The sequence below is a fragment of the Oxyura jamaicensis genome, chromosome 2, assembly GCF_011077185.1.
Source record: "Oxyura jamaicensis isolate SHBP4307 breed ruddy duck chromosome 2, BPBGC_Ojam_1.0, whole genome shotgun sequence".
NCBI classification, from domain to species: Eukaryota; Metazoa; Chordata; class Aves; order Anseriformes; family Anatidae; genus Oxyura; species Oxyura jamaicensis.
The window spans coordinates 35,122,359-35,148,584 of record NC_048894.1 but is presented as its reverse complement, the minus strand read 5'-3'; the positions used below and the strand labels follow the sequence as shown (position 1 = coordinate 35,148,584).

Sequence of the window (26,226 nt, the reverse complement as noted above, 5' to 3'; positions counted from 1 at the left end):
CCGGGGAGCAGTGGGCTGTGTCTTGTGAAGGTTGTGGACGACTCTCCTCGCAGGGGAAGAAAAACACTTAGCTCGTGCTTTAAGGCAAATAATATCGCTGATACAACAAGTCACAAAGCAGTGGGGTGGCGGAGAGATAATGTCTCTGGAAATATTAATAGATTTAGAATGTTCTTTTACATTGGTTGATGAGATTTATAGTTACCAGGTATTTTTTATTATTATTATTATTCATACCATTTGGATCTGAGTTAAAGCCTGTAGCTATTTTTGTTTTTTACTTAAACCTCCAGCTGTTCAGAATCTTGCTGTTGCTTCCCAGTGAATACGTCTGGAAGCAAACCATACTCGAGCTGAATATTATTCACTATTCAGCAAAATGTTGTTGGGAGAGCTCCAGAGTCCCACCTGAACACACATGCTCTGCTTAGATTTTTATTCGGGGGCGTATAAGTGTATAAAGACCATTATTTGGCTTGATGAATGACGGAGTTTGCATTTCAGATGCGTGAATCCCAATTACTTCAGACATATTTCAGAAGTATGAAATTGCTTTTTTGTTTTTATTTATCTATTTTTTCCCTTCCTTTTCCAAAACACTCTCTTTACAAGGTCTGTCACTTTATTACTTTTACGTTTCAGAACAAGTTTGTTTAAATATTTACTTATACCCGCGATGTCACCAGATGACAGCTCATGACAGAGATTCATGGCACTGTCCTGCAATGAGGTTAATTATCCTGGACTCGCGGTGAAGGATGCTGTTGTGTTGCCGTTGTTTCGTTTTCTGGAATGACAATATTTGTGAGCTTCTAGTTTAAAGGATGCATCTGCTGTCTAAATGCCCATCTGTGTAATGAAATTAGACTAGGATTTTTGTAGCATTCCTTGCTGGTTTTGTTGTCCACCTGCCTGCCTTGACTAACGGATGGGGAGGAAACCAGCCAGCTTAAACATGAGACTATGGGGTTGGGAAAAATAGACAATGGAAGGGGTTCTGATGAGAGTGCAGCTCCTCGTCGTGTGAATGTGAGCTAAATCTCTCAGCCTGGTCAGGAGAAAGGGACACGAATAAAGCCTGGTCACATCTGCAGGGAAAAATGCATAGGGATGCAGAAAAGCCCAGTTTGTAATTTGTGTTTTTGTCCTGGTGGGAACCCATTTAATTAGTGCAAGAAGGTATTGAATTTTAGCTTATCATGCATATTGTTTTCCAGCTGTACAGAAGATTGCCAAGTTTCTAATGGCCTGACCCTACTCTGTAAATCAGCAGTAAATTGCGGCATTTACACTGAGCAAAGGCAAAGGGCTCATTCTGTTGGGTTTGCGCTGTCACAGGAACCTGGGCTAAGGGATTAATGGTCTGATGTTAAACATCTGTCCCCTGTCTTTGGGGGGACGTAAACACACAAAGAGGGAATCTAATGCCATCTACTAAAAGATCTTCAATGAGAGGGAGCCCTTGCTAACATTTCCATCCAGTGGCACCTCAGACACATTGCCTCTTTATGCTAAAGCCCCACAGCACTAAGGGCCCTATAAATAGTCTCCATGTGACAGCTCCGAGAAGAAGAGAGGTTTCCTCTAGACATTAGTTGTGCTAAAAGATTCATCATTACCTGCAGTCATGAAATAAATCTTTGATACTTACAACTATAATATCCATGCTCTACGTTTTATTGCAGATATAGGTAGACAGTCATTATTTCTGACACTTTCTCAGCATTACAAGAAGTACTCTAGGGGAACAACTAGTGTACAGTCTTACAGAAATAGATTGATATAACCACATGGAAACCAGTTACTTGCAGTCAATATAATATTCCCTTAATGATGTTAAACAGTCGTGTAGATTCCAAGTTTAACGTAAAAATCCGATCTTCAAACAACCGTAGTTATCTACAGATTAAGTTGCCAGCAAGGAAATTTATTTTTTCACCTTATATTAGTCCTTGGGAAATATATTACTTGGAACAGAATAAAATCCTTGTTTTTTACTATTATCGTTTGTTATTATTTAGGGGACATTAAGACAAGACAATGGTCAATAGCACTCACTTTACAGCACTTGTGGGAGATGGGAAGTGTAGTATCCTGTGAAGCAGGGTACTAAAGGATGCCCTGCATGGCGGTGATGTGACAGGTACTGGTGTCATGTAAATTCACTGGGCGTTTGCATGGCAAGCAGCTTCCCATACAGAGGAGGTGCTGAAGCTGGTTGAGGACCAATAAGAAGATGGTCACTTAATTCATTGACCTGCCCCTTGATGAGAGTTAAGTAACTTGATGGTATTCTCACCTCACCAGTAAGGCACGGGGGCTGTCACCAAACCCAAGGCTGCCTGTGTGCCTCACCAGTGGTAGCAGGTCTCCACCACATTGATGGCCAGACGGGCCAGCACCCCAGAGAGCCAGCCTGAATTCTTGACCTGCCTCTTGCATGCCAAGCTTCAAATGTGAATTGGCACTTCTGGAAAAGACGGTCACCAACTTAGAATAAGAGTTTTTATTTCTAGAGGTGCAGTACTGTTATTAGCAGACTTTGCACAACACACAGTGGGCATCCTGGGTCAACAGTGCATATTTTAGTGCTTCTGAATCCTCAGATGGTATCAAATTTAGCACAGGCTATACTGGGTGTCAAGCAGCTCTGGTGTGTACCCATCTGAGCTGCTCTGAGGAGGGCTCAGCCTCCAGAAAAAGTAGGATTGAAGGCCAGGAGGTTTAAATCCCATTCCTTTGCCCAGCTGAGACCTGTGTAGCCTCCACACCTCACCTGGCCCCCATCGGGAGCGCTGCAGGTGGGTGCCCCCAGGCACAGCAGGACCCCTGCGCACCCGCAGCACGCTCCTGGCCTCCTGGGCTTACCTGGCGCGTGATGGACGATAATGAGGTTTCAGCTGCCTTCTGAAGCAGAAACGCACACTGCCACGGCGCAGCCGGTTCTGCTCCTGCGGTTGTGCCTCCGAAAGGCTATCGATTCGCGCTTTCACATTTTTAAAAGGTCACGGCAATAACTCCATCTGAATCGTGCTAAGTGAAAATAGTTTGTAGAGGTAATAGAGTTCCCGCTCGGTCCCAGTGTAAACAAAAGCCATTGTTTTTTATTACTTTTTTTTTTTTTGTATATTTTAATTACATTTATTTGCCTCGCTCTCACATTGTATCAATGAACTATTTGTAAAGTTGCAAGGCAAGTGACCTTCAGTGTTGCATGACTCCTGGTTCTGTGCAGAGACATCTCATTTGTCTATTATGCAAGATGTGCTGGAAGCGCTTATCATAATATGGTGCTCACATTAAAAGTAAAAAGTGTAAGGATAAAAATTACCTTTTTCCCCTTGTCCTATCCTATATCTGTCAATTTTAATAAGACAAAAATATCTACAGCTCTATGAGTGTGGTATTAAATGTGCTTGCTTTTTGTAAAATGTCACCCTAGTTAAACAAACAGCCTTCTCTGGCTTGACCAGGAACAGATTGTTCCCAACAGTTCATTTGACAAACAGGCCATATAGTGCAATGAGTTAACTTATTATATTGCATAGTTAGTGCAGCCCAAGCACCCTAGGAAACTAGGACAGGAAACTATGGATGCTGTGGCACCAATTATGCCCATAGCTGTGCTGCAATTAGTGACTTGGTATTCTGTCTGGTTTATGGGACTAACAACCAGGGCTAAAGTCATGGATGAGAAAGAGAAGGTAAGATTTCGGGCACAGGCTGAGCCTTTCTCTCTTCCTACAGATTTTTCCCCCTCTATATTTGCTTTGTTTTAAATCATTTGACTGTGTCAGACACATGAACATTAACAGAGCTCTTGGATGTTCTCCCAGCTCAGCTTTATGCCTCTGCATGAGGCTGCAGAAGAGCAGAGTGATGCCACACATGTGGAGCTAAGCTTTCCACCCAGCAGCATGGGTTTTGCTGGTGATGCCCCGTGTCTGAGAGGACACAGAAAAGGATATCCCAACTAATCAACTGTAGCATTAATGGTAAGTGGCATATGTAGGGATATAAGCTTAAGCGTACTTTGTTCCTATGTGCATCTATTCAGTCCCAGTACAGTTGCCATCACTCACTTCACAACTGGTTGTTAATTTACTTTAATACCTGTGCCTGTAGCATGTGGAGCTGATAAATAGTGAGAAAGTATGTGATGGGTTATCTAACCTTCTTCATATAGATGAAACACTACAGGTCTGAAATCCATTCATGCTCCCTGAACACAATGCCTTATTCTGGTTTTCTATTCATAGTGTTGTAAATTTGTCAGCCTAATGGGACACTTTGTAAGACGTTTTCCTTTTTAAGTGCTTTAACAGGAGTAGGTATTACATTGATCCAAAATCTAGCTTAGTGTTTCATATCGTGGAGTCTGGAATTGTGTAGCGAGCTGTTTAAAAGTTAAGTGGTGCTTTGTTCTTCCCTTTATTTTAAGCTGAATTTTGCCAATCTGAAACTCAGCCTACTGCTTATATGTGAAATAAAATCAGCACGCAGTTTAGCCACCAAATTCCAAGGTCATACCCTGTTTTCATTTGGTATAAACAGAAGTGGAGGTGGTAGCACATAGCCAAACCTGCATCTTTTTTCCCCTCTTTCCTTGAAGTGGGAGGGCTGTGGCGGTGGTTATGAAATAGCCATGCTAGGACAGACCCAGCATATAATGAGGCCAGTAATCTGTTTTTTGACATCGAGTCAGCTGGGACACTGACAGGATGAGGCTGGTGCAGACATGCATGGCACTTCCCTAAAATATTCCCCACCATCCAATTTGCGGGTCAAGTGCTTCTTAAGCAGCAGCGATGTCTCTATATTTAGTAACACTGATGGATTTTTCTTCCCTGAAGGGATAAAAGTGAACTCAGTTACTCAGTGTGAATGGTGGCAAACTTTGGAGAAAATTCAGATCTGAGCTCCTGGATGTTGGAGGTTTGGGGTGAAAAAGGCTTGGTACAAGCACAGCCAGACACCGGACAGAAAAGTTTGCCTTGGAAAACCAAGAGGCAGATGGGGACCTGACAGAAATGACCAGTAAGTAAACATCCTGCTCTGAGAGAGATGGAAATGCTGAGATGCAGTCGGGCAATTCAGCCTGTGAAGTACAACTTTTGCTGAGCTGTGTTGCATTGTAGAGGACATCTGCCTTGCACATAGGCATCCTATGGCATGATTAGAGGCCAGGATCATCACTGCTGCTCAGACACAAGCTGTGTTTCTGATTTCTCCAACCTACCAGTATCATTCTTGGTTTAGGAAGAGAAATCTTTTCCCTAAAGCTGTCTAAAGCAATACAAGTGAAAATTTCTGGGAAATGCTGAGTCAGGGGACAATGGCTCAAGAGGAAGGCTTGCAAAGCTGGTAACTCTGTCAAGTGCACAGGATTGCAGGAACCCCAGCACAATAAAGTGCTCTTGGTTCCCCACGTGCCACACCAAAGCCTGGCTTCATGGATGGACGCTGCCAAGATCACACAGAGCACCCCAGCCCTGTGCCTTTTGCTGCCCACACTACCCCAGCGAGTGATTGCAGTCCTGCGTACAGCTCTCCTGCTCCTCTGAGTAACATCCATGTGCTGGGTTTCCTCTGCACAGGGCTTCCTTTATTCCAAAAAAAGCTATCAGTCTGTGCCATTGTTTATAATGGGGAGGAAAAGTCAACACCAGAAATCTTTCCTGAACTGCATAACTTTTGAGATTTATCATGGCACGGATTTCTCCGAGGGCTGGCAGTAAGGTGACAGAAGGAGCTGTCTCATGGCTTATTTTCTTCTTCTTCTTCTTCTTTATTTTTGTTTATTGGTTCCCTGTGTATGAGAAAGCTCTATAAATAACAGCCACCAATGCAGGCTGGTGCAGTTTTTAGAGACACTTAACCTGCTGGCTATAGGTGTCTTCTGAAGCAGCGTTTTTCCTCCCTTCTTAATTCAGGGACACCGGTGCTGCCGGAGGAGAGGCAGCAGAAGTTTGGAGCATGTTGGTTGTGTACTTTGTGAACTTCTGCTGCGGAGAAATGTCAAGGTCAGAACATGATTGAAGAACCTTCTTCCTCCTGTGAAGTCGCTGTTCCTGTATGATATTGTTTTCCACTGTAGAAGGTTCTCTTAAAAATGAGGTTGAGATCCCTAAAGAAATTGCTTCAATCAGCAACAGTGCTTAATGACTGTTAATGGGAAGTGGAGATAGGATAGTAAGTGTTACTTTGATTAATAAGAGAACTGCAGAGAATTTAAATTGTGCCACTGATGGATTATTTTCTTCAAGCTTGATAAGCGCTTCTCATTTGTTCTTAAATTTGGTCAATACTGTTAAAGACAGCAAAATGAAGTATAATTAATTCTATTACTGCTACTCAGACCCAGTGTTACTGGGAAACAGATTACAATGCAGACAACAATGTTAGGTAACACTTCTGATGGTTTTATCATATGAGGACCAGTCAGGGCTGCAAACAGAGAACCTTTTCTCCTCCACACTCAGAAACTGCCCAGCTCTCATTGCCTCCTGACACATGTGCTGGTCTCTTTGAATCTACCATGGAAATATTTTCAGTGAAGGAAATAGCTGACTGTGAAGTATGTATGCAAAACAAGGAGCTCCACTTTATTTCTCACGTATACATTTTATTTGCAGACACCGTGTCTTGTGAAATTAACCCCCCTGCACACTTCTAGGTGACTAAGGAGTTTTTTACAATAATATTTTACCGAAGATATTTTATGTTTTATAATCATTTGTGTTTCTTACCAGTCTCAAAGTTCAGCATGTGTATATCTTACAGATTAATGTGGCCTGTATAATAAGTAATCACATTATAGCAGCACCTAAAAGCTCCAGTTGGGTCCCTGTTGGGCAGTGGCAAATATTATAGTGTTCCCTTAGGAAAGCTCCCACTTGCTGTCTGGAAGGGAAGTTTTCCTTCTCTTGGGGAAGTGAGTCACTGTCATCTGCAGAGGTCTCCAGCCTCATGTGGTGCACAGCTCCTGCCATGCTGGGACGTGATCCTGCTGAGGATGGGAAGTGCTAATCCAACATCAGTAGCCAACAAGTTAGCATAGACTCCATGCTGGTATACACACGAGTTATCACTATGCTTTTAAATACACCTACTTGCATTATAGGGAAAATACGCTGAGAAATGCAGTCTATCCAAAGACCTTTGTACCAAATCTGAAGTCAGATTTTAGGAGAAGGTGGCCAACAGCTCACCCATTCTGCTGCCTCGGAAGAAATCCAGGCTATGCGCAAAGGGATTGGGAAACAGTTCTGTGCTTTCATTAGAGGTAGCTGCAATTAGCACTTAATTTTACAGACTGCCTACTTCAAAGTCTATGCTTCTCCAATTCTGACTGCAGAAAGTCATTGTGTGAATTATTTCGAATTAATTTGAAACCAGAGTGTGTTGGCTAATAGTATAGTTATAAAATCAATGAAGGTCTAATTCTGTTATTAAAAATGTAAAGCTTATGTATTATGAATAAAGAGTTCATTCCTTCCAAGGATATTCCATAAACATAATTTCTAAAAATATTGGAAACAGAGAAAATGTATTTCAGGCATGAATTTGGGTGCAATGGTCTGTACTCCAGAGTGCAAGAATACATTAAAAGACTCTCAGGTTGAAGGTCATGTTTAAAACTTAGAAGCACAGAATGAAAAGCAGTGACAATTCCCTTCCCTCTAAAAGTCTCTGTTTATAGCTCGGCCTGCATTCCACGCGGCAACAGCAACCGAACGTCTTTCATTCACTTGACTTGTTTGCAAATGCTTGAGGGCTGCTCATAAGGAATGTATGTGTTGGCCTGGTCGAACCATTCCTTCATTGATACTTTCTTTCAGGTAACCAGGGAGAACGCTGATCCTAACTGATCACTGGAGACACACTTTAATTTCCCAGGAAAGGATGTCAAGGATGTCATAATCTTGGCAAGCAGAGAGACAGCACCTATCACATATGGAATAGCAGCATCAAAGGGCTGATGGTCTTTGTCCTTAAGACAGCTGCAGAGCAGTGCCTGTAGCCAGTATACACAACACCATGAGTCTGAAGGAGAAGGCTTTTAGATCAAACCAGCAGCCTTGTGCATCGCTGCTCTTTCTACAGAAGAACATTTCTTCTAGAAGAAACTTTCTGAGAGATGGCAGCCGGCATCTTATACTGCCTCTGGTGCACCAAAGACAAAGAAACTTTAAAACTTAAATATTATCTCTGTAGAGCTAACCAGAGATTTGGAGGCCAAATAAACCCTTCTCTCTCCTCATTTTTTTCTGCTATTCCATTTTAATGCCTGTCAGCTTGATACAAACCCTCACATATGTCTGTAGGTGCGTTATTTGTTTGTTGCTGCTGCTTTATTATGCAGCACAATGGAAATTCTGCGGGATGACCTGTTTGTAAGGTTGATTCACAGTGGGGAAAAAAAAGGTAGGTCCTATATTCCACTTTACAACAACTATCCTCCAGAATTCAGGCCCATATATCTGAAGGATTATGGTGCTGTAAATGAACTTTTCTGAAGGTACTTTAATAGTATTTGTTTTGTCATAAGCCAACGTTTCAATAATGAAAGAGAACCCTGCATGCACCAAAAGCCCTGGTTAAGAGAGGAGTACAGTTTGCTACAGTTAATGGGGGGTACGTGGCTATCATATAAGTTTATTAAATCACATAAAATTTAAATTTACACTATAGTATTCCATGAAAGATGGAGCACACAAAACCAATAAGTATGCCAATTTATTTCATGTATGAATTGTATTGTTGGTTGTGTTAAAGCTGCCATTTTCAGAAGCAGGATGATTTATGCTAGAACAGTCATTTCCTGTCTCAGTTAAATTTTGAAGAAGTTCATTACAGATTGGAGATAAAATGAAAGTGGTATCAATGCTAATAAAATGCTGATATAACATTGTGTATTGCTGGGAAGGGGGGAATATATATGTATAGTACATACATAGAGATGTATATTTGAGTCTCTGTTCATTGTGAATATAGTTTTGTGGAAATGGAGTGATGCTGCCTTGGTGCAGTGTGTTTGGGCTTTGTTCTGCTGAGGGGAGGTGAAATTGCTTATTTTCAGCCTTTTTTTTTTTTTTTTTTTTCATAATACTTCTAGTTTGGGTGATGTTTTGCAGCAGTTTCCATAATATTTGCAAAGTCAGGATACAAAGTTAGACAAAGTTCATGAATTATCAGTTAAATGAAGCTGATTCTATCCCAGTATGTTTTCTCTTATTTCTACCCATGCTTTTGGAGAGCTTAATTTATTTGTTCCTAGCATATCAGAAAACACTCAGGGCATGCGCAAAGCTTGTGTTACTGTGAATGGATTATAAGTGGTGGGGTTTCATTCTAGAATTTGTGCTATAAGCAAGAAAATGTCTTCATTCATTATTTTTGCTGGCCAAGCTGAATTTCATACTTTCCTGGCTACTTCCTTCTGGCTTCTGCTGTCATTTCATTTTACCATCATATTCAAGGTTTGGCAGGAGTGTCCCATTAATAGTGAGGTGAGAGGTGCCATCCTGCAAATACATGGCCAAGAACAGGGGAAGGAGAGAAGCAACCTCTTTTAAGTAAAAGTGAGTTAAACAAACAGGGAGGATGGAAGTTCATGAAGGGCATTTTTGGGAAAGCTGTTTTGAGGTTGGGCAGAGCTGGGCTGGACTTGGATGGAGCAAGTGGTCATTAGTGGTCTTGAAGATGGTGATTTTCTTTAATGAAGATGTTTTCAGCAGTATTCTGGCATCTTTTTGGTTGGAGCAGTGATCCCAGAGGAGATGACAGAGAAGGATGTATGATGAAAATATAAAAAGCAATTGGGTGTTTTTGCCTTCACACTGTTAGAAAGCAGAATCTGGGAGAAACTACAGCACAACCAAAGCTCCTCTGCTCCTCCCCCCAGCCCTTTTCTTCATCTTTTTCAGGTGGCATTACCAATTATGTAGAGGAAAACTGGGGATTTATATCAGTGCCAATGACACAGGCACTTCTCAAGATTTTGCAGCCCTCCAAATCCTGCAGAAGTCCAGAGGGCAAATGATGTCTGTGAGCAGCAGGGAAGAAAACTGAAGAGGGAAGGGGGAGAGAAATCCCTGTCTTTCAGGCTCTGCATAGTCACTCTTGGCTGGATAGACACCTTTCTCCATCTTGCTTTATTGCCAGTCATACCCTTGGATGGCTTTGTAGCATAGTCACAGCCACGGCATAAGACACTCAGCCCTTGTAATGCTTTTAAACTAATGAGGGTGCAGCGGATTAGCTCAGGATACATCACATGATTTCCAAAGGGCTCTGCATGTCATTTATGTGTGTTTCGTAATGATTATCACTTTTTGTATAGCCTGAACATAGCTCCACACCATTTTGGAGCAGGTTTGAGAATGTTATCACGATTGGCTTGCTAGGTGAAAGGCTTTTCTATTTAGTTTTTAATAGAGCAAAAGTGACTCTAAATTTGTTAATATTCTTTAGGTTATATAGGACAAATTACAGATAAGTGAATAAGTAATGAAATTTGTAATGAGAATTTCTCAAGTATGAAATGTTGGCACAAATTAATTGCGGGATTTTACAGCTATTATAGTTTATATCATAAATGCAAAAATGACTAGGGCTTTTTAATTACAGTAGGAACACACTAAATTTTTATGGAGTGCCATTTCGTTAAAGAGGTACTTTAAGCATTAAGAGCAAATGCCATCCATAACAGTGAGCCCAGATATCTGTGCCACATCAAATAAATATGCTGCTGCTATGAAATTGTTCCTCAGATACTGTAATTGACACAAAGACTAATGAGAGTTCTCTTGTCACACCTTCAGTTTACTGTGTCTTCCCTCTTGGTCATTCTTTTTCTTAATTACTGTGTGCTTGCAGAGGGCCACAGCAAATCCCTTGGAAAAATATGCAGGGCTTTTCCACTTACCCTTCAAAGCTGCACTGTGAATTACAAAACATTGGTGTCTCAGTAGAAGTTAATATTATTGTGGAGGGGAGGAGGGAGGATGGCTGGATGCTAATTCTTATTAAATATTTGATGTGTAGAGAAATTTAATACAGTAGAAACTCAAAGAAATCTCATTACTTCACGGAACACATTGCATGCTAACATAGAGATGACTTAGACTCAAAAACTAACAGGCAGATTTAGTAAGGAAGCAATGCCCTGCTGTTCTTTTCTATTAAAATAAGAAATCTACACATCCTCTGCTATCCTGCATATCTAGACATTTCTCTGAGTCAAGAATACATTTTGAAAATTTCACTGCATGCTCTATGCCTCCCCAGCGATGCTGCGTTAAGCTTTTCCCCTCCTCTTCTCACTTGGCTGCTCCCAGGGCTGGCTGGAGAGCAGTAGGTGCTGCAGATCCTCCTCCGCCTGTGCCTGGCTCCAAGGGTCCCCTGGAGCCTCCTTCTCCAGCCAATAATGATGATCCACTCTTAAGGACTGATGTCTTTACGTAGGCATATGAGACTGCAAGCCCACGTCCTTCCTCAGTGCCTCCTCCAGTACGCACGGTGTCACAGACTGCTTCCCCAGTTAAGGTCTCTAATCCATCACTCACAATTCCTTAAGGGGATTAATTAATTTTAAAAATGGTCATGTTTCTAAGTATGCTAAATGCCCTCCCTCAAGGACAAATGCTCATCTTTCCTTTTGCACATCTCTCTTGATTCGGCTTGTTGGAACGTCTGGTTTTATGCTTTGTGTTAAACAACCCCAAAACCTCGCTCGCAAGGAATTGCAAATGAACTGATCATCAGAGAGCTTGCTTGTAATTAGCTGCTATCCTTTTCCTCAAGGTGAGTCTCACTGGAGTGGAGGCAGCATGCACATATGCTGCCATCGCATCCAGGGGCAGGGGCAGGTAAGAGAGCTTGGAGAAATGAGCTCTGAGGGAACCCCAGCCTGGTGCTGGGTTATAATGTCAGCTCTGGCACTGGATGGACAGTGTTAAATGTTTCCTTAACCTCGTAACTCATTTCTTCATCTGCAGGTTTTTAATGTGACCTGTTTTGTAAATTGTTTTCCCAAGTTATGGTAAGTGTGATCATACAAAAAAAATATGACAGAAAACATGGCATGTAAGCTGGACATTGGTATGGCTCTGTTCCCGAGACAGTGATGCTCAACGGGAAGTTCTCTGTCATGGCTGGGTGACCACTCATTCAGCACTCCTTGGATGCAGGCTGGCACTTGATACAGGTGCTGTTGACTAACATTTCCTTTGCTGCTCCAAGGATTTGGACTGTGTTTTTTTGCTCCTCGTCCTCTCTTCTATACTGAGAAACCTGTCACTAAGGGAGTCCTAACAAGTCTACTTCTGCATTGGATTATTACTGGGATGGGAGGTTGAGGTCAAGTTATGTGAATTTAATTTAGCAAAACCAGAGAAACAAAATATCTCCTGGGAAAAACAGGTAAGCTTCTGGGCCCTGATTCACACCAGTTTTCAGGGATTTAATATACCTTTGATAGAGAAGAGGCATCCCCATGGCTCTGCAGTCTACCAGGCCATCAGGTGGCCATCAGGTGGTCATGGGCCTGCTGGTGCTCTGGTCTGACCTGTTGCCCTGGGTTGTATACCCAGGGTTGTTCCAGCTGATCCTCGTCTTACAGCCCATATCTGTGAATTGTGCCAGACCTACAGACTCTGTTAAACTCCCCTACGCAATTTCCGCAGAACAGAAGGGTAAAATGCTGCACATCCCCTCTCTTCTGCCTTATCCAGTCTCTTCCTGCATTCTTATTTCAAGGCTTGGTAAGAATCTACCAAACCTGCTTATTTTGTGCTTGTGAAAACAAGGTTATTTAATTCTCCCTCCAAAGCTCATTTGTCCGAAAGATTTGTCATAAATATGCCACTGTTTTCCTAACTGAATTTCCGGGAGTCCTTCCTCTTTTTCTCTCTTTCTGGTTTCTTAACTGCAAATAAATAAATAAATAAATAAATAAATATTGCTCATCTCCCTTTTAGGTGTAAAGAACAACTGAAGTTGCTGGTGGGGTGACAGATGGTCTGGGCCAACTGTTCTGGGTGGCCTGGAGTTGTGTGCGCTTCACCTAGGTCCTATGAAACACCTCTCCTCCACTTTTTTTCTGTGACATGAGCCACATGATTTCATAGCCCAGTAAGACTCTGATTTAATAGGGATAGGGTTAATCTAGCCAAATAATAGGAAAGAAGCTAAACAATAGGAAAAGAGCTAAACAAAAAGCCACACCCAGATTACAATTGCATTTGTACTTATCTTTGCCCGAAACATACACCTCATCAAGGCAGCTCCTGAAGGGTCTTGCTCCTTTCCATATGAATACAACAAAAGAATACATATTCTTGGCAGATTTCATTAAAATAGAAAGAAGAGATGGCTGCTGAAATGCTCTCATTGTAAATGAAGGGCTTTATGTTTACACAAAAACCACTCCCGGAAAAAAGTAATTTTGTTAATGAGATATACCCATATCTCCTGGGAAGCCTTTCATTGCTAAGGCACTGTTTCAGATCCAGCCCAGATCTACAATAAAAAGCAATAACAACTAGCTGAAAAAAAAGCTCATGGTTCAGCTAGCTCTCCAGAAGCAGACAAATGTATGCTGCAGACCCACCACATCAGACGGCAGTGATGTACAGTGTCAAAATGAGCAGGGGTGTTGCACGAGCAGCTCAAACCCTGTGAGGAATGAGAAAAGAGGAAAAGAGGTGCTGTTAATGAAAGCCCACATTGCTGTGTACAGAACTCTGCTTTCCTATAAGGTAGCTACCAGATTTTTTCCTACCAGGAAGGTAGTTTTACACCGACATGTCCCAGAGCTTTCTAATAGCCACTGGATTTTCCCCAGGACTCCTGGGATCATCCAGCTGTTGTAATGGACTAGATGATCTGCTAGATGTCAGACCCATCAGAGCTACAGTGTGTGCTGACTTGCAGATGTATTGCCATGTAGTGTGAGAGGTGGTCATTTCTTAAAATCCTATTTTAAATACATCAACCCTAACCCCATGCTGGCTTGATTTGCCTTCTTTGGCTTCCTTTGGAAACACTTTAATCTTTAATTTGAGGAATTTGACCAGTCTTTTCACCGGTCCTTTTCCCAGACCTACCTTGCTTGGCCACATTAGAGAAGTTAAGGACTAAGCAGGCATGACCACACAGAAGTGGTGCTCCAAGACAGACTTTCAGTGTACTGGAAAGCAGACATTTGTTCTGCTGCTGCCTTGCTGAAATGTTCCGTGGAGAACTCTCTCAATACAGATGCTGGTGCCTTTCATGGGTACCAATTAAATTTTTATATAATGTTTTATAACCATAAATATACTCTACAGACTTGCACATAATTCCTCTGCTACTTAAACTGCTTTTCAAAGTCCTTTTCTGCAGGCTTATCTTTGTTTAGCTTGTGCTGATTAAAAGGCGAGATATATTTTTAATAGGGTAAGTAGTACCACGGAACACACTTCACATAAGCGAAAAAGAAATGCAGTCAAACTTTTCTTATTCATGTTGAGTAGAAGACATTGAATTAATTCAGCTAACCTTGCTTTCAAATAATTAATGGGATTTTCAGGGTTCTGAATACATTAGGGACAATGAGTTTCTTTTGGGCAAAGAAGGCTCTTGAATGGTCAAAACTTTGACTAGAAGTAAGCTAAACAGCGTAAGAGAAAAAGCTAAAAGTCTAAAACTTGGGACTTGGAGTTCAAGATTTCTCTAGAAGAGTTTCTGAGAGTTGCTGGGACAAAAATAGCCTGGAGGATGTCAAGGAGAGCAGTGCCAAAACCTCTGAGTAGACCCCAGCCTGAAAGTACCAGCATTAATATTTCCACAGTGATCCTGATCTTCTATGCAGAATCTTGCACTTTTCCTTTTTTAGTGCAGCTTGTTCCTCTCTGTGGACTTTTTTCCCCTCCACAAATAACCCTTAATTGTTTGTTTTCCCTGTAAACAGAGACGAGAGCCATATTGCACCATAAAAGTAATGTTGTGTGGGTTCCCATCTCATCAGCTCTCCATGACTGCTGTGTCATGCCTGGGTAGTTTTCAAGTGCTACTACAATGTGAGAAGACATTGCACAGAAATCCTGGTGATTTATCGGAAATAGGTAGGCTGTTTCTGCATAACGTAGGCTCTGTGGTCTTGAGGTCATCTCTGTTCAGATGAGAGGTGACCTGGAGCTGGTCATGACTCTTGGGGAGGACAGAGACCTGGTAAGTCATATTAAGAGGGTGTAGGAGCACTTTTTCTAGTCTACCTGTGGAGAGTGGTCACAACAGCTTACTAAGAGATGTCGCTGGCCTGGAGAAGCATAGGTGGTTGTGATGGGAAGAGCAGCTGGTGTGTAGAGACGAACTGAATCAGGGGAAGGAAATCATTGGTTCCAAAATGATAAAGTGGGCTTTAATTGTCCACATCCCAATGCCTGGGGGAGCACTGACAGGGAAACTAGAACAGACGGAAATGCTGCTGACATTAGAATAATGTGCTGCATGTGAAACCGCTGCAGAAACAGTTAAATGGCTCCTTTGCCAAGGCCACAGAGTGAAATGTTACTACACCATGGGGCGGATTAAAATATGCATTTTCTCCTAATTGAGCACAGCGGACTCAGCTGGAGGTCCTGTCAGGAGAAGAAGAATAATTTGTCACAGCAAGAAATGTATAACTTGACAGAGCATCTATTAGGCAGTACAGTAAAAAATAAAGTAGGACTTGTGCAGGCTTCCTTTATGCCCCAAACTGTTTGGTACAGGCATCCGCATGCTGTACGTGAGTCTCAGGCTGGCTGGCAGTGGACCAGCCTGGTAGTACAAAGCTTACTACCCTCTTGGCTATCATAGCATTATGATGAATAGGTTAAAAGTCTTCCAGGATCGTTTGTGATTGTAAAGGCCCCATAAGCAGCAACTATCTGCTCCCCACCATGCATTTAGATGGGTAGAGCCAACAGAGCTCCATAACGTAATAGCTCATCACTCTTGGAGAAAACATTTATGGGAATAGTGAGGTAGTGGTTTGAGGATGGAGGTAAATTCAGTGAAGAGCTGGGATTGGGCTGCCTAGCAAGAACCACACTTTCTTCCTTTGGTAGGTATTGTTGTGAGAAGTGTAAAAATAGGCTCCATGAAAACATCATGGGTAGGTCAGGGCTGCTCCCCAGCCTCTGAATTTTCTCTAGTTCTTTCTTCTCTCAGGTTGCTTTTATTTATACATATAATTTTCAGAGAGACCTGTCCTGTCCTGGCTTGATGCAGCTTTTTGCTGATGGAGCCCCCTGGTCCCACCTGTGCAGCTCCACCAAGCACACAGCCCACAGCTGCCCTGGCCAATGTTACTCTGCAGCCCATACCAGGGACCATGCATGTCAGCCACCCAGCTTAGACATTAAAGAAACCCCATGCTGTCCTTGCCCTGCAGCTTTTGCAGCATTTTGAATAGTTGGGTGATGCACAGGCACCCAAACTGAAGCTCTGCCCACTGTTTTGCAGCACTTTGCAGACTGCTGTGCTGAACCAAGGGGAGCAGGTCCCTGGACTGGGCTCCACAGAAGCAACCTGTCACAGGCATCCATGAGGCTGTGTGGCAGCTAAAACCCAGTAACTTCTATTCAGGCACATGTTTTTTATCTCCCTGGAAGGGAGAGCTCTGACTGACAAGGTAATTCATCATTCACCTGATGCACGAAGAAGAAGTTGCCTGAAGGAGCAGAGCCACACACATTATTTTCACACCAGTGGGTGCGTATGGCCTGCCTGAGATCCAGTGTTTTTAAAAGTTTCTGTAACCCTAAAAAAAATAAATTCCAGATCCACCAGGGAGATGTCACCAGGAATCTTTATAGCATGTCATAGCATGATGAAATGACACAGTGGGCAGCCATTTCCAGAGCATGCTTTGAAGTGGTAGGAGGAAGGATTTGCAGGGAAAACCCCTACACACCAGGAGTGAGGCCTGGAAAGATCAAAGGACTGGTGAAGAACTGCAAAGGATCCCCATGCCTTGCATGAACAGTGCAGATCACCGCTGCCCACATTGCTTGCTTTGCAGAGTGGAATCAGGGCTGACTCTGTCCCCACGTGCTGGGATGCTGACTAGGGAATACCTGCCTAGCACACTGGCCAGGGTTGGTTCTCTGCAGTGCCTTCATTGATCCCAGTCCCTCAGTGGGACTACCTTGAGAAGGCAGCTCGGGATGCTGTTTTACGGGTCACCTGGGTTGCTTCCAGCCAGGGCAGGGGAGAGGAGCTGCGGGTAGACCGGACTCACCCTGGCTGCAGCCAAGCATCCCACTCTGGTTCTTCCATTGGGCCATGGGGTCAGCGGTCCCAGGGGCACCTGATGAAATAAAGCCAGCCCTCACCACAGGCAGTCACTGTGCTTGGAAGGCTCTGCATAGGACTGCTGAAGAAGGTGGTGTATGGCAGGATATCTTGGTCTCCCTTGCAGGAGAAAGCCCGAATGCATGCTGCCTGCTGCTGTGATACAGATACCCCGTGTTACTAACTGTTGTGCTCAGGGTAAACAGCAGCTGAGGCCATAGAATGTGCTGGTTTTATTTCTGTAGTTATTAAATCCAGAATCCTGTGTCAAAGCTCTATACCTCCTTGCACTACTCCCTACACCAACACGGTAAGAAGTCTGTCCCTGCCACAAAGACACTACAGGTGGCAATGCTCACTCGCAGTCCGTGCGATTCCTCCTGTCTGCACCCACAGCACAGAAATGGGGTTGTGTTCTGGGATTTCTGCACTGTCTGTTCCTATTTGCATGTCATTTTTTTTCTGCAAAGTCCAGCTTCAAGCTGTGGCTTTTCCTGAGCGTCAGTTTCCCTTACATACTGGGCTAATAAATATGTAAAGTTCTTCACCTTTTCCCCACCTGTGCTTTCCTCTTCATCCATTTCTGCCAACTTTGCTCTCTACAGATGGCCTTCAGACAGCCACTGTGAAAAAATAAAGCTTGCTCTCCCTATGCAATTCCTGTGGTCAGAAGTAGCATGGTATGGTGAGATGAGTTATGGTGCCATTGATGTATATGGATAAGTAATTGACCAGACTGAAGATGTAGAACTGAGCCATTCACATTTCCTCAAATCCAGTGCCATGTGAAAACAAAAAAAAAAAGAAAAAAAATAGGAAAAACAAACAAACAAACAAAAATAAACACACACATTTAACTTGTTTGCAGTGGCAAGGGACAGGATAGGCTCATAGACTGCAAAGTCCTTTATAACCAGATCCATCTGTCTTGGAAGTGGATATGCTGATTTTTGCTGAGCAGAACTTTGTAAAAACAAAGTAATGCATGGCTAGTTGGAACCACACAGGACCAGTAACACCTGAGAAATGCATCAACAGCAATATTTACATTCATTTGTCCATACCTTTACTTATTTTAGTGCAGATTTTCTAGGTGTTTTGCAGGATCTCTGACAGATCAGATCTTTCCTGACCCCTTTTTCTGAGGGGTGTTTTTCCTACTCCAGTCCTGTAGGTGCAAATTGAAAAGAATTTTTGTAGCCTTGAGGCCAAGTCCCTTCTACATTCAAATCATAGATGCCTCAAGGTCATGTGGTTTTACCTTCTGGCTTTGTTGGACATTGTATCTGGGCCTGTTTTTATCCTTGTACTTATTTAAATTGAACCAGCTTGAGGACATTTAGACTGAACTTCTATGCTACAAGCAGTTACCCTGAAGTATTTTGGTATTTATCAGAACTGTGTCTAATGCGGTGTTGCTCTGATGACCCGCTGTAGAAACTTGGCCCTTTCATGCCAGGATAGTTTGTCCTTCAGTATTTGGAAGTGTTGCTTAATATGTGGTCAATCTGAAACACTTCCAATTATATGTTCCCTTAGTTTCTCCTAATAAGTTGGTGGTCTCCAGCCATAACAAAATCCAACCATCAAAGTGAGAAGCAGACCCTATTTTAATTCCCATAGAGCCTCTATTTGCAGGCTTTCCAGAAGTGATTTTTGACTTAGCCTGTTTCTGCATTTTACGGAGGCAATCAATTCTTATTTCTTTTCAGTCTACTTCATCAGCTAATGAGAATTGCTACCTCACTGCCTTTTACCTTCTCTACTTTTTAAATAATGCATATCTTTCAATGCCTGTGTCTGAGACAAGACTACTATTCCAATGTGTTTCCATTGTTTTTGTAATATCCTTTTTCTTTTGTTCTGGACCAGGGATTCTACTTCCTATATATGTCTGGTCTTAATGCACAGCATTTCTCTTGATTTTCTCTGTTTTAATCCAGTTTTAAATAGCAAATTTCATTAAATGTATCACACAAACATTTATTCCCCTCTTCAATATTATTCCCATATTCTCTTGATGCCCATTCCTCTCCCCTTCTGTGTCCTATTTCCCACTGCAATAATCTTATTTGTCTGATTTTGCTTTTTTCTGTGCATTAGAATCATGCATAGAGATTAAGAGAGTCTCCCAACCTTCTCCCCTCAGTTTCTAGTTTAAAGCTTCTATCAGTCATGCCACGACAACCCCAGGAGTTATTCACATGGAATCCATTCCCAAGAGCAGTCCCCACCCTGTGAAACCCTTTTTGTGGTCGCATATCTCAGAACCTTGCTCACAGCAGAGGCCCATGAGCCATGGGATTATTTTACCTCTCAAGTTATGCCTTTGCTCTTTGCCTTCTGAAGATCACCTGTAACCTCATTCATTTCAGCATTTATGAATGCCATCCCTGACCACCTCAAAGTGACTATGGCAGTATTATCTGGCCCACCATGGAGGACAGCCAATGGATTTTCTTCTGTTCTCATCAGGATCTTTTCCAGCCCTACAGTACATTCTTACTGTTAGCCATGAGTACCTATTCTCTTGTCTAAATCTGACTTTGATGAGTCTTTCCAATTATTCTTAATAAAAATCATTGGTCACAAAGACCTCCTTCTTACTATTAGCAGAAATGCCTGCACAGTCCTCTGTCTTTTCTTTTTTTCATACAACCTCCATCCTATGGGTCATCCTTGTTCTTTCTTTGCTTCCTCTTCTCTTCTGCTCAGACAATGTCCTTCTCATCTTATCACTTGTACCTCATTTTTATTTTTATTTTTATTTTCCCTTAGAAGCAAACCTGTGCCTCTTTTTGTTTCTTCTCTATTAGCCAATCTTCTCTGTTTCTTCTCCCATGGTCACAGCTTCCTCAGGCACTATCATCTATTGATCTGTCCTCTGAGTACCAGAAGTTATCTAGAGAGTCTCACTCGTCTCTTGTCTCCATCACATGTTTAGATACCCTTCAGAGATCCACCTACAAGTCAGTATCACATTATCTAGCTGCTTGAGATGAGTGGTTGGAGAGCTGCCAGGCAGAGAAGGACCTGGGAGTGATGGTTGATAGTCGGCTGAATATGAGCCAGCAGTGTGCTCAGGTGGCCAAGAAGGCCAACAGCATCCTGGCCTGTATAAGAAACAGTGTGGCCAGCAGGGCCAGGGGGGTGATCGTCCCCCTGTACTCGGCTCTGGTGAGGCCGCACCTCGAGTACTGTGTTCAGTTTTGGGCCCCTCGCTACAAGAAGGACATGGAGGTGCTCGAGCGAGTCCAGAGAAGGGCTACGAAGCTGGTGAGGGGCCTGGAGAACAAGTCTTACGAGGAGTGGCTGAGGGAGCTGGGCTTGTTCAGCCTGGAGAAAAGGAGGCTCAGGGGTGACCTTATCGCTCTCTACAGGTACCTCAAGGGAGGCTGTAGCGAGGTGGGGGTTGGTCTGTTCTCCCATGTGCCTGGTGACAGGACGAGGGGGAATGGGCTTAAGTTGCGCCAGGGGAGTTTTAGGTTGGATGTTAGGAAGAGCTTCTTTACCGAAAGGGTTGTTAGACACTGGAACGGGCTGCCCAGGGAAGTGGTGGAGTCACCATCCCTGGAGGTCTTTAAAAGACGTTTAGATGTAGAGCTTAGAGATATGGTTTAGTGGGGACTGTTAGTGTTAGGTCAGAGGTTGGACTTGATGATCTTGAGGTCTCTTCCAACCTAGAAAATTCTGTGATTCTGTGATTGAGTTTTGGAATATTGCACTTGCATTCTCTTCTTCTTAACACAGAACAGAACAAAACTGTATTCCCTCTCCCACTGCCAGGGGACATCTACCAGTGGGGCTGCAGACGTGGAGCTCAGGACAAGGCTGGACTATGTGGCCAGAAGTGAGCTTAAGAGCTCACTTGAAGAGTGAAGGCTGGGGCAGAGGGGGGAGTCAGACACCCCGCCCTGTGCCGTGTTAATTGTCTCAGTGCTAGCAGGGATAAAAAGTACTAAAAGTTTATTTTAGACACTAAATCAAACAAATGTGCTATATGCACAGTTCAGGAATTAAAAATCAAGTAATACATCTTGGAAATGTTTTTAAAAACATTCAATTTAATGCCATTACAGAGAATGATTTTTTTTTTTTTTTTTTTGGAGTTGGGTTCCTCTCTGTTATTAAACACATTTGCTTGATTCTAAGAAGCCCGTTTTTCCTTCCTCTGATCCTACTATCTGTTGTTTGCATCGCCACAGTCTGTCACACAGGAGTCAGGTCTCACGTCACAGACACACGATTATGCCTTCAGGTAGGAGCAGCAGCTAATCCTGCTCCCATTCCTCTGCTTCCACCAAAGGGAAACAAAGCACAGATGAAATGCTGACAGAAGGAATGCATGCAAGGGAACTGATTTGTGGCATATTATATCATTATTATTCTTATTAATATGACATTACCACTTTTCAGTTTGTTTCAATAACAAGATATTTAAGTGACAGTGTCAAAATATTGACAACATGATAAATATTAGATGTATCCTAACCTGAGAAGGATCAGCAACATGCTATGCAACTTCTATCCTTTTTTTCCTTTTTTTTTTTTTCTTTTTCTTTTCTTTCCTTCTTCCCTCCTCCCTCTTACTCCCCAGCTGCAACATTAAGCAGTTGGTTTGCTCTTATCTTTCCGCTTGTGCGTGTGTGTGTTTCTAAATGGATAGCTTCCACTTTATGACACACTTGAATTACACAAAGGAAAGAAACTGTCCTAGTTAGAAAAACACAAAGGGATTTTGCAAAGGAAGTATTTGAAGAGGGATCTGTCAAATTAAATAAAGACCATTGTTAAACATTTTTCCTCTGTTATAGTCTTAGTTCTGAAGGAGTCTAAATTTAGATTGTGATTTGGAGGTATGGCTTCATGTTGCATATCAGGTCCTATATTTGGAAGAAAGATTTGCATTGCAGAAGTGGCCTAAGGAGCTTTTAGAGAAATCCTGAGTGCTTTGTTTCTGTCCTTCAAGAAACGTGTTTCTTGTTGTTGTGTTTTGTCATGATGGTCACCTTTAAGGGACAGTAAGGGATACACCAAATTACACTCCTAAGGCAAGCAGCTTTTCCTGATGAGGTCTGGTAGTGACAACCAGTGACAGCCCCTCCCTGCCCAGCTCCAGAGCAGCTGCTTGAACATGCCAGATCAAGCTCTAGCTGTACATGAGGACGTGAGCTGGAGCCCACCTTGGAGCACCCCATAGTGGAGGTGTTTCCTTTTGGATGGTGAAATGTAGGCACAAAGCACTGTGACACTCTCCCAGCACCTTGGAGCCAAGGGCAGAGACAAAGTTTTCTGAATCCTTGTCTCTGGGGCCAAGCCTCATCCGGGTGGGCTGTGGGGCCAGCAAGGAGTGCTGTGGGGCAGGAGGGACCTGTGAAGCTGTGTGGGAGGAAGGAGTCCATTTCTGAGCTGCTCTTAGGGGCAATCTACATATCATTAAAACTCCTGTGCCATCTGAATGCATAACGGTACTTTATCAACTAAAACTTCTTTATTTAATCAGTTGGTTTAATTATGAGCTAGTTAATTGAAAAATTCATGGTACAAGTTCTGAAGGTCAGGATACTCAGAAGTTCAAAGAAGTCTGAAGCATTTGTTTCACTCGGGCTGTGACACGCGGTGCCGAGTTAAAGAAATCCGCTCTGATTCAAACTGGCAAACTGATCCTGGGACTAAACAACTGAATTACCAAACAAGAAGACAATTCACTTCCATCCACGAGGTGCGAATGCACCTCCTGCCAGCCGTGGTTAGCCGGTGATTGATTTATCTGTATGCTGTGGTTTCCAAAAGACCCAAGTAGTAACTACTCTTGCAGAAATGCCGTTAGCAGTGTCCTGTCAGCCCTCTCGGGGACGTGTCCATGTTTGTGCAACGTGCCGGATTGATGGGCCTGCAGACTGCAGCTCCCCCTCAACAGGAGCGACGCCGAGGGTGACAAGAGCTCCAGATTCCCACTGCTGGGTGGTCACTGCACTTCATCACTGCAAGAAGGCTGTTTCCAGAAGCTGGCGAAGCCAGGTGGAGTCTCTGGGCAGGGATTTATGAGCCCCTGGGTGTTGTAAACCTCAGTTTCCCTCCGAAGCCAGCACAACTGAGCCAGATCCCACTGAGAACTTTCCTTGTTGTCCCCATTTTAGGACAGTCGTGTACATATCTGCTGGTATATTTGCATGTCCATGAATGATTAAACAACCAAAACCACAGCCAAAAATCAGCAAGCTTTGGGCAGATAAGGTCTGTGGAAATCCTGGGCTTCGGTAACTTGGTGCTGCTGCAGAGACATGAGTTCTCTCTGTGTTCCCGTCTGTATGTATGATCAGCGCAGTCCTGATATCCTGCATGTTGGCTAACCCTGGCTCACTTCAGGCTTTGTGTTTTCATCCCATCCTTACTGGATTTTTCCATGCCAGCAGAAGGGTGGCACCAGCCTGGGTTCAGCCCACCTATGCATTTATGAGCTCTAAACAACATACTCTTATTTTAAAGAATGTTTTTGTTTTTAAAGCAAGTAATACATTACATTTGGCCCTTGTGGCTGCAAAGTACTTTGAAAAACATGCAACCAACTTAATGTTGTTTTCCTGAATCTGCCAGTGGCCTTAATTACTAGCTCTTAGGGGCTCAGCTTCTCACAGACTTTTCAATGATAGCAGGGTATTGACTTAAAAGCCCTATAGTGGTTCTGTCTGTCTATCTGTATGTCTCTGTCTCAACTTTGATGTTTTAATGAGAAGAAATAGGGATAGGAATCAAGTCAGAAGAAAAAAAAAAAAAAAAAAAAAGAGAGAGAGAGAGAATAATAAAAATGTAGGGGAAGAAAATTTAAGAAGCAGAAATTTCCTCCAAGGAGGAACGTAAAGAAAATGACGCAAAGGGCAAAACACATGAAAAACAAAAAGGGCAAAAAACTCACTTGCATATATAGATAGGTGAATACTTCTTCCTGAGGGATGCTGCCTTTAAGAAGAAAGAAATGAATAAATAATAACTATGAAGTCATTTGATACTGTTAAAAACTGTCTGGGAGACTGTCCATTCCAGAGACTCTCCCTGGTGCCATACTGCACTTTGGAGACTTGCTCCCTGATGCTGCTTACCAGCAGAGCTGGTTTTCCCCTCTCCAGCCTGCTCTAAGAGCTCCCAAACTGCCCTGGGTGGTGAGGGGTCGTGTGTGCTGTTAGCAGCACACACGCATGCCACACAGCAGCTCTGCAAATGCACCGTAACAGAGTGGGGTACAGAACCCTGCTGTGTGCATTATTAAAAATGGAAAAGTTTGCTCGTAGCCATGTTATTTTTGACAATTGGCCTAATGAAGCAGTGGAAAGAAAGGAATAAGGTAGCAGTGATGTGGTGGAATAGTTTTCACATTTTGCTCAGGTTTCCTATCTCTCTTTATAGACATTTATGAGAATTGAAAAGCACCTGAAGATTCATTATTTGGAATAATAAATGTGTATAGGTAATAATGTACCACACACTCAAAACAAGATAAATAATTGTTTTCCAATCTAACGCTGTTTCTATCACTCCTCGGATGAAAATAGAGCTAATGTATATTTCAGGTGTAAGTTCAAAATATAGATGTGCAACCAAGCAAAGGTTTATTTCTAACTCACCATCTGCTTCTGGTGAGGTTACATTGTTTTTTCTGCATTGTGTGGTTGCATTATCTTAATAAATGATTAGTTAGGAGATATTATTTTCCTTTAAAACATGTGACAGCAAAACAAGTTTTTAATAAAGTGTTTTGAAAAAGCAGCAGACTGAATATAACTGGGCAAGAGTTCAAATTGGTAATGAACTGAAAATGCCTCTAATTATATTGAATTTACAAGTAATAGGGTGAAGCAATATTAGAAATTACTTCTGACTGAAATTCAGTGCCTAAAGGCTGAGAACGTTCCCCTCAAACTTCTAGAGACTGAATAAGAATGCTGTATCGTTACTTCTTTTAAATTTCTGATACTTTGAACCTCCAAATGAATGACAGTGGGCTGTCTTCCTGAAAACAGGCATGCCAATAAATGTGCTACAAAAGCTAATATTTTTCTCAAGGCAAGATTTATTTTTGGACTTCAATTTAACCTGTATGTGTAGCATTTGCTGTAAGTCAGCTTGGTTGTGTGTAATGCCAGGCTTAGTATGTATTTAAACCCACATTTTTACACTGGGCTTCAGCTCTGTCAATCTCAACGAGGCTCATCATCGGGCCAAATCTCTGTGCCCCTCGCCAGCAGTTTGGGGCTCAGTCTTAATCTTTGTATGAAATCATTTTGTATCAAATGTATAAATAATTAATGCGTTGCTTATGGAAACACCATCAGATTAATTCCTTTAATAACAACAGCCCGTAGATAAATAGAGGTTGGTCAGGAAAGTGACCTTTTATTTTTTTATTTTTATTTTTATTTTTTTTCTGTGACCCTGAATTAAATCCTGCGTTGACCAGAATGACCATTAATCATTGTGATCAGATTGCTGAGAGAATTACCAGGCGGAGTCAGTTTAGTCATCTCAGTTTACTTTCTACTGGAAAGAGGCACAGGTTTATATGGCACAAACGACACCATAAGCCCATGATTAGTTTCTGCAGGTCAAGGCTGATGTATATTTGTGCAGCAGCATGGACCTTGTCTGTCTGTAGTGCTCCTGAACCTACCGCTGATAAATAAAGGATTTCTTCCCCCAGCATGGGTAATCTCACTTTTTGTGCCATAAATGGGTTTTAAAATGTCTTAGAGCTGAAAGTATGAAGAAAGGGTATGCTTGCAGGTCAGGCAGAGTAAACAAGACTGCTTCACAGATTCCTCTGGAGTTTAAATATGTTTGTATACCACAGGGAAGGAAAATACAGGATTCAGGTCTGCTTCCCTGCCTACTGCTACTCCACTGCTA

At 42.6% G+C, this 26,226-nt stretch overlaps 1 long non-coding RNA gene across 1 annotated transcript; it reads left to right on the top strand.

Annotated features, from left to right (window-relative positions):
* The first annotated feature begins 3,842 nt into the window (after window positions 1-3,842).
* LOC118161171 lies at window positions 3,843-8,936 on the top strand. The gene is made up of 3 exons (XR_004747888.1): window positions 3,843-3,995; window positions 5,934-6,023; window positions 7,842-8,936. It is a non-coding gene; the product is annotated as an uncharacterized LOC118161171 (long non-coding RNA).
* The last annotated feature ends 17,290 nt before the right edge of the window (window positions 8,937-26,226 follow it).